The sequence below is a fragment of the Salvelinus sp. IW2-2015 genome, linkage group LG23, assembly GCF_002910315.2.
Source record: "Salvelinus sp. IW2-2015 linkage group LG23, ASM291031v2, whole genome shotgun sequence".
Taxonomy (NCBI): Eukaryota; Metazoa; Chordata; class Actinopteri; order Salmoniformes; family Salmonidae; genus Salvelinus; species Salvelinus sp. IW2-2015.
Window position 1 is genome coordinate 27,166,371 of NC_036863.1, and position 6,494 is coordinate 27,172,864.

The 6,494-nt window shown below is 41.0% G+C and overlaps 1 long non-coding RNA gene across 1 annotated transcript; it reads right to left on the reverse strand.

The window, feature by feature from the left end:
• Nucleotides 1-2,519: 2,519 nt before the first annotated feature.
• On the reverse strand, nt 2,520-3,730 carry LOC111950616 (uncharacterized). The gene is made up of 4 exons (XR_002875508.3): nt 3,600-3,730; nt 3,335-3,432; nt 3,140-3,255; nt 2,520-2,980 (listed from the first exon to the last, which is right to left on the reverse strand). It is a non-coding gene; the product is annotated as an uncharacterized lncRNA (long non-coding RNA).
• Between the last annotated feature and the right edge of the window lie 2,764 nt (nt 3,731-6,494).

A 6,494-nucleotide genomic window follows, 5' to 3' on the forward strand; every position in this document is an offset into this window, starting at 1 on the left:
AGTAAAAGGCACATGACAGCCCGCTTGGAGTTTGCCAAAAGGCACCTAAAGACTCTCAGACCATGAGAAACAAGATTCTCTGGTCTGATGAAACCAAGATTGAAATCTTTGGCCTGAATGCCAAGCGTCACGTCTGGAGCAAACCTGGCACCATCCCTACAGTGAAGCATGGTGGTGGCAGCAGCATGCTGTGGGTATGTTTTTCAGCAGCAGGGACTGGGAGACTAGTCAGTGTATTGGTGTGGTTCTAAGTGATGGTTTTCTTTGCTGTTGTGCTGGACAAGAGTGCAAAGATGAACGGGAGCAAAGTACAAAGAGCTCCTTAATGAAAACCTGCTCCAGAGCAGGTTTTAGCTGTGCAGCAACACTCCCCATCCAACCTGACAGAGCTTGAGGGGATCAGCAGAGAAGAATGGGAGAAATCTCAAAATACAGGTGTGCCAAGCTTGTAGCGTCATACCCGAGAAGAGTCAAGGCTGTAGTCGCTGCCAAAGGTGCTTCAACAAAGTACCGAGTAAAGAGTCTGAATGCTTATGTAAATGTAATAATTCAGTTTATTATAAATTACCAAAAATGTATCAAAACCAGTTTTTGCTTTGTCATTATGGGGTATTGTGTGTAGATTGAGAGGAAAAAACTATTTAATACATTTTAGAATAAGGCTGTAACGTAACAAAAGGTGGAAAAAGTCAAAGAGTCTGAATATTTTCCGAAGGCACTGTACATTACACAACAAAATTGTAAGAAAATCTATCATTTCCATAATATCTAGTGTAATGATGTGCGCTGAGAGTCGGGAAGCAAGTTCAGGGAGTGAGTGTTTTAATAAATAAACACGACATAATGCAAAATTTGAAAAATGGACAACACACAGACAAGACACAGGAACAGAAACAATAACGTCTGGGGAAGGAACCAAAGGGAGTGACATATATAGGGAAGGTAATCAGGGAAGTGATGGAGTCCAGGTGAGTGATGATGCGCACGTGGCCGTAACAATGGTGACAGGTGTGCGCCATCACGAGCAGCCTGGTGACCTAGAGGCCGGAGAGGGAGCACACGTGACATACTGTAGGTGACCCCTTCACCTTGACAGGCCTGCTCAATTTCATTGAGATACACAATGAGGTGTGCAGCGTTGCAGAATCCAATTAATGGCCTACGTCCTACCACACAATCTTCATGTTGATTGTGCATCAAATAGTAACTGTTATACAGTATATAGTGCTGTACCTGAACATACTCGGCCCGCAGATGTTTCACCCGGCCGTTGTGTCTCTCAAAAGGCACCAGTTAAAAGGGTTTCATACAGTAGATACCTGGTGCCTCTTCAAAACGCGGGCGATTGTTGGTAGGCTGACACTGGCAAAGGTGTCATTGTTCTCCTCAATGGCCTGCTTTATTTGAGACAGCCGTATGTCATCCCTGGCCCTCACCATTTCCACACCTGCTGGTTGGTCAGCACACAGCCACCACTATTGGGTCTTCTGTCAATTCTGAGGGTAGAACACAGTATGCTGTCAATAGATCAAGAATACTGCAACATGTTTTGTGAATTTACATGCATTACAATATGTAATTTAATGTAAATGTAATGGTAAAGCATAGTCCATATCCTGCAGACTTACTGGTTTTCTTGGCGAAATGTTCTCATGGAAAAAATAAAAATGATTGAATTGACTGATCTTCTCAGATTAGGGTGAACTAATGTGTCAGCCTCTGCCATGGTAAAGCCGGGACGTCTGCCTCCCTCTAGCTCTCTGATGTCCACCTCTTTGACAGGCTAGTTCCTACTTCTTTAATGGGGCCTGTCATGCCAAATAGTGTCCGCCTCTACATTACAATGGGGTTCGATAAACTATTAGCGTCCGTTGCCATATCAATAGTGGGATGACCTAATGATTAGAATTTTGGAGAGTACAGCCTAAATTACGTTATTTTCATCATCGCTATGCAAAGAAGGCTGATTTCCGCAACAATTTCGCTGTTTAAACAAGTTTTGTTTAGGTAATAAAATGAAAACATTACTTCAAACTACTTTTGGGTACCTTGTTAACATTTCAACAACATGAAATCCATGTCTTAAACATTGCTACGTTTCGCAAATGGCAAAGAAAACGTGTAATATGCTTGACACATTAGTTACTTACCTCACAGATCACAAAGTCAGCTAATTTCCACTCCATTTACATTTACATTTAAGTCATTTAGCAGACGCTCTTATCCAGAGCCATTCATATGCAAATCCATTTGATTCATACACTGGCTTGTCTGGCTGTCATGTTTTTATTTGAACCTGCCCTTCCCTTATCTACACTGAAAAATATATAATTTCAGTAGTCCCCTATGATGATTTATTTTCTATCTCGCATAGCTCATTAGTACTCCCTTGTGGTTGAATATATATATATATATTGGTGGTCCTAGGATACAACAATGAATAATGTGGAACAAATATATAGCGTCAAAGGATACCATAGAACTTACAATAATGAACACCTTATGAAACACCTGTGAAAACCAACCTGGCAATATTTAAGATTTTAATAGATAAACTTTGATAGTTTTTGGTACAGTTGTGTCATTCATATTTCTTCACAGATTTGTTGTGCATTCACATGGCAATCATAGACTAAAATACTGAATTCTGGTGTGTGGGATATAGAGGAGGTGGTTGCTGTGTGGGTGGGAGGTTCTGCCTGTCACTTGTTCTCAACAGGCAGCCAGTCTCAGAAGGGGGACTTGAAGGAGACTGCAAAGTCCAGGCACTGCTGCTCTCTTTGTTCTGAGTGTTTGCAGTGCTAGTGTTTTTAATCTGTGTATTTCACATATTTATGTACCCAATATGATAGAGCAAGAACTTTCTTAGCAGATAATGACAACAGTAGCTGTAGATGATGTAATGAAAAGTTGGAGGGTGGTTGGTAATGGAGAACATCAGGTGGATCCACGTCTGGGTGTTGGACAGAACCCCTAGGTCCTGGAGAACAGGAGCAGAGTTAAAGGGAACAGGGTAGGAGACAGATGTAAACAAGCAAACACACAGGTTACACTTTACTGTGAGATAATGTAATGGATTAGTGCAGTGTTATAAATGGGAGATATGTACCTTACAACACTTTTGGAAGGTATAGCCTACCTCAAGCTGGTCCCCCTCCGACTCAGAGCACAGAGAATCAGACTGATCCGAACTCACTGGTTCTGGTGGACGGGATACCTCCTGGGGGGCTTGGACAGTCGATGGTCCTAAAGTCACTTGGAGAGGTACATTTGTATAAGCTCAGCATATCCACCATTTATTGCATTCTCAAATGTCAACCAAAGCTTAACATACTTTGTCTATTACGCTTCACTGAAGTGTAGGGCGTCAGTGCTTCCAGGGGTCGACCGTCCATCTGCTCCAACTGTAGAAGATTGTTAACCTAGGTAACCCTAGGAAGACAACGACAAATATCAGTGTTAGGTAAACTAAAACTAGCTTCAGGTTATTTTGTGTGCAAATGCAAATAGTTATTATCGAGATTTTTTATATTCACATGAACATATGGTGACCCCAGCTGGGAGCGAAAGAGCCACAAGGTTTCCCAGGTCTCGCCTACCTTTCGTCCTTCTTCCAAACCAACTCATTTGCCCGGATGTRGTAGCACTTGGTCCCCTTCTCGACTCTGCTCCAGTAGCTCTCCTTCTGTTTCTCCTGCGCCTTGTCCATGTTCAGTCTCACCTTGATTGATGACAGGAATACCTGCAATTATATTTCATATTACAAATACATTTCTTACATATCTTTTGGAGGAACAGAAAATAAATGAACAGCGGACAATCATTTTTATCTGGTCAAAAACCTCCACGTCCTTCTCAGTCCTTACCTGTAGTTAGTCCTCCAAGGTGTTCTGATCTGGTTCAACAACTTTCACCACACCAGGTGGAGTTTCGCTGATCTGAAAGTACCTTATCCAAAAATAGCAAAAGACAAACACTAAGTCAATCACAAATGTATAAGACTACAGTATATGCAATAATTGTATGTACAATTGCATTGCCTCAGTCAACAGTGCGTACTCAGCCTGGATGCTGCTGTTGTGTGCAAAGAGAATTACCTTCAGGTTGTTCTCCCACCCTTCCAGGTACCAATCAAGGGACTTGCTCATGGCAGTCTTGAGGGTCTGGTTGGTCCATTCACCAAACCTGGAGGAGGTCTATTGACAATGTAAGATATTGAAATAGTTGTTGTTGCCATCCTGTACCTGTCCCGCAGGTGTGATGTTCGGATGTACCGATCCTGTGCAGGTGTTGTTACACGTGGTCTGCCACTGCGAGGACGATCAGTTGTCTGTCCTGTCTCCCTGTAGCGCTGTCTTAGGCGTCTCACAGTACGGACATTGCAATTTATTGGCCACATCTGCAGTCCTCATACCTCCTTGCAGCATGCCTAAGGCACGTTCACACAGATGAGCAGGGACCCTGGGCATCTTTCTTTTGGTGTTTTTTAGAGTCAGTAGAAATGCCTCTTTAGTGTCCTAAGTTTTCATAACTGTGACCTTAATTGCCTACCGTCTGTAAGCTGTTAGTGTCTTAACGACTGTTCTACAGGTGCCTGTTCATTAATTGTTTATGGTTCATTGAACAAGCATGGGAAACAGTGTTTAAACCCTTTACAATGAAGATCGGTTAAGTTATTTGGATTTTTACCAATTATCTTTGAAAGACAGAGTCCTGAAAAAGGGACGTTTCTTTTTTTGCTGAGTTTATATCAGTGGAGGCTGCTGAGGCAAGGACGGCTCATAATAATGGCTGGAATGGAGTCAATTGAATGTATCAACCGTGTTTGATACCATTCCATTTATTAAGTTTCAGACATTATGACAGCCCACAATGTCCACCTCTCTAACGGGCCCCTTGTCCACCTATCTGACGGGTCCCTTGTCCACCTATCTGACGGGCCCCTTGTCCACCTCTCTGGCGGGCCCCTTGTCCACCTCTCTAATGGGCACGTTGTCCACCTCTTTGATGGGCTCCTTGTCCACAAGRTCTTTGATTTCCTCCTCTCCTTTGCTGTCTATCCTGCTCCATGTTGAAAGAAATTGCAAGTGTTCACACACACCCTTTTATATGGTGACCAATTGTGGTTACCACTATGTGAAATCAATTAGCAACAACGACTAGTCATTATGTATGGTTATCAGGTATCATACATGTAATTTAGATGTTTAAACATTACAAACACACATTTGATTTCTGTAGTTCTCAAAATCCATATATAGTAGACAAACCAGTGTAAAATCTATGTTTTCTATATGTTTAAGTGATTAACCATCGAGCGTAGTTGGATTAAGTGATGGTCAAGTGTATTTAAACAAATGACAAGAGAATCACATGAACATTTTTGTGAGCATTGCATTGTGAAAGGAAAATACTTTATATGAAATGTATTTCTAGATGAAACACTGATTAGGTTTGGTGAAAAAGTTACTGAATGATTTGTGTGTTGTACTTAGTCAATTGAAAATGTGCTTGAAGTTTTGAAAAAACAGCTTTATTGATGATCTGTTTTGAGTTTTGAACTAAGAGTTGTGAAATTTTAACACATACTTGTGAAAGTAGTACCAAAACGATAATAAAACTGTAATACCACTGATAGCTGCAATGACTAACCACTAAACTACTAGGTCCACTACTAGCGTACTACCATTACCAAGAATACAGTTGAAGTCGGAAGTTTACATACACTTAGGTTGGAGTCATTAAAACTCGTTTTTCAACCACTCCACTAATTTCTTGTTAACAAACTAAAGTTTTGGCAAGTCGGTTAGGACATCTACTTTGTGCATGACACAAGTTATTTTTCCAACAACTGTTTAGACAGATCATTTCACTTGTAATTCACTGTATCACAATTCCAGTGGGTCAGAAGTTTACATACACTAAGTGGACTGTGCCTTTAAACAGCTTGGAAAATTACAGAAAATTATGTCATGGCTTTAGAAGCTTCTGAAAGGCTAATTGACATCATTTCAGTCAATTGGAGGTATACCTGTGGATGTAGTTCAAGGTCTACCTTCAAACTCAGTGCCTCTTTGCTTGACATCATGGGAAAATCAAAATAAATCATGTGCGAGCATGGAGACCTACAAACCTGACTCAGTTACACCAGCTCTGCCAGGAGGAATGGGCCAAAATTCACCCACCTTATTGTGGGATCCTTGTGTAAGGCTACCAGAAACATTTGACCCAAGATAAACAATTTAAAAGCAATGCTACCAAATACTAATTGAGTGTATGTAAACGTCTGACCCACTGGGAATGTGATGAAAGAAATAAAAGCTGAAATAACACATTCTCTCTACTATTATTCTGACATTTCACATTCTTAAAATAAAGTGGTGATCCTAACTGACCTAAGACAGGGATTTTTACTAAGATTAAATGTCAGGACTGGTGAAAACTGAGTTTAAATTTATTTGGCTAAGGTGTATATAAAGTTCCGACTTTAACTG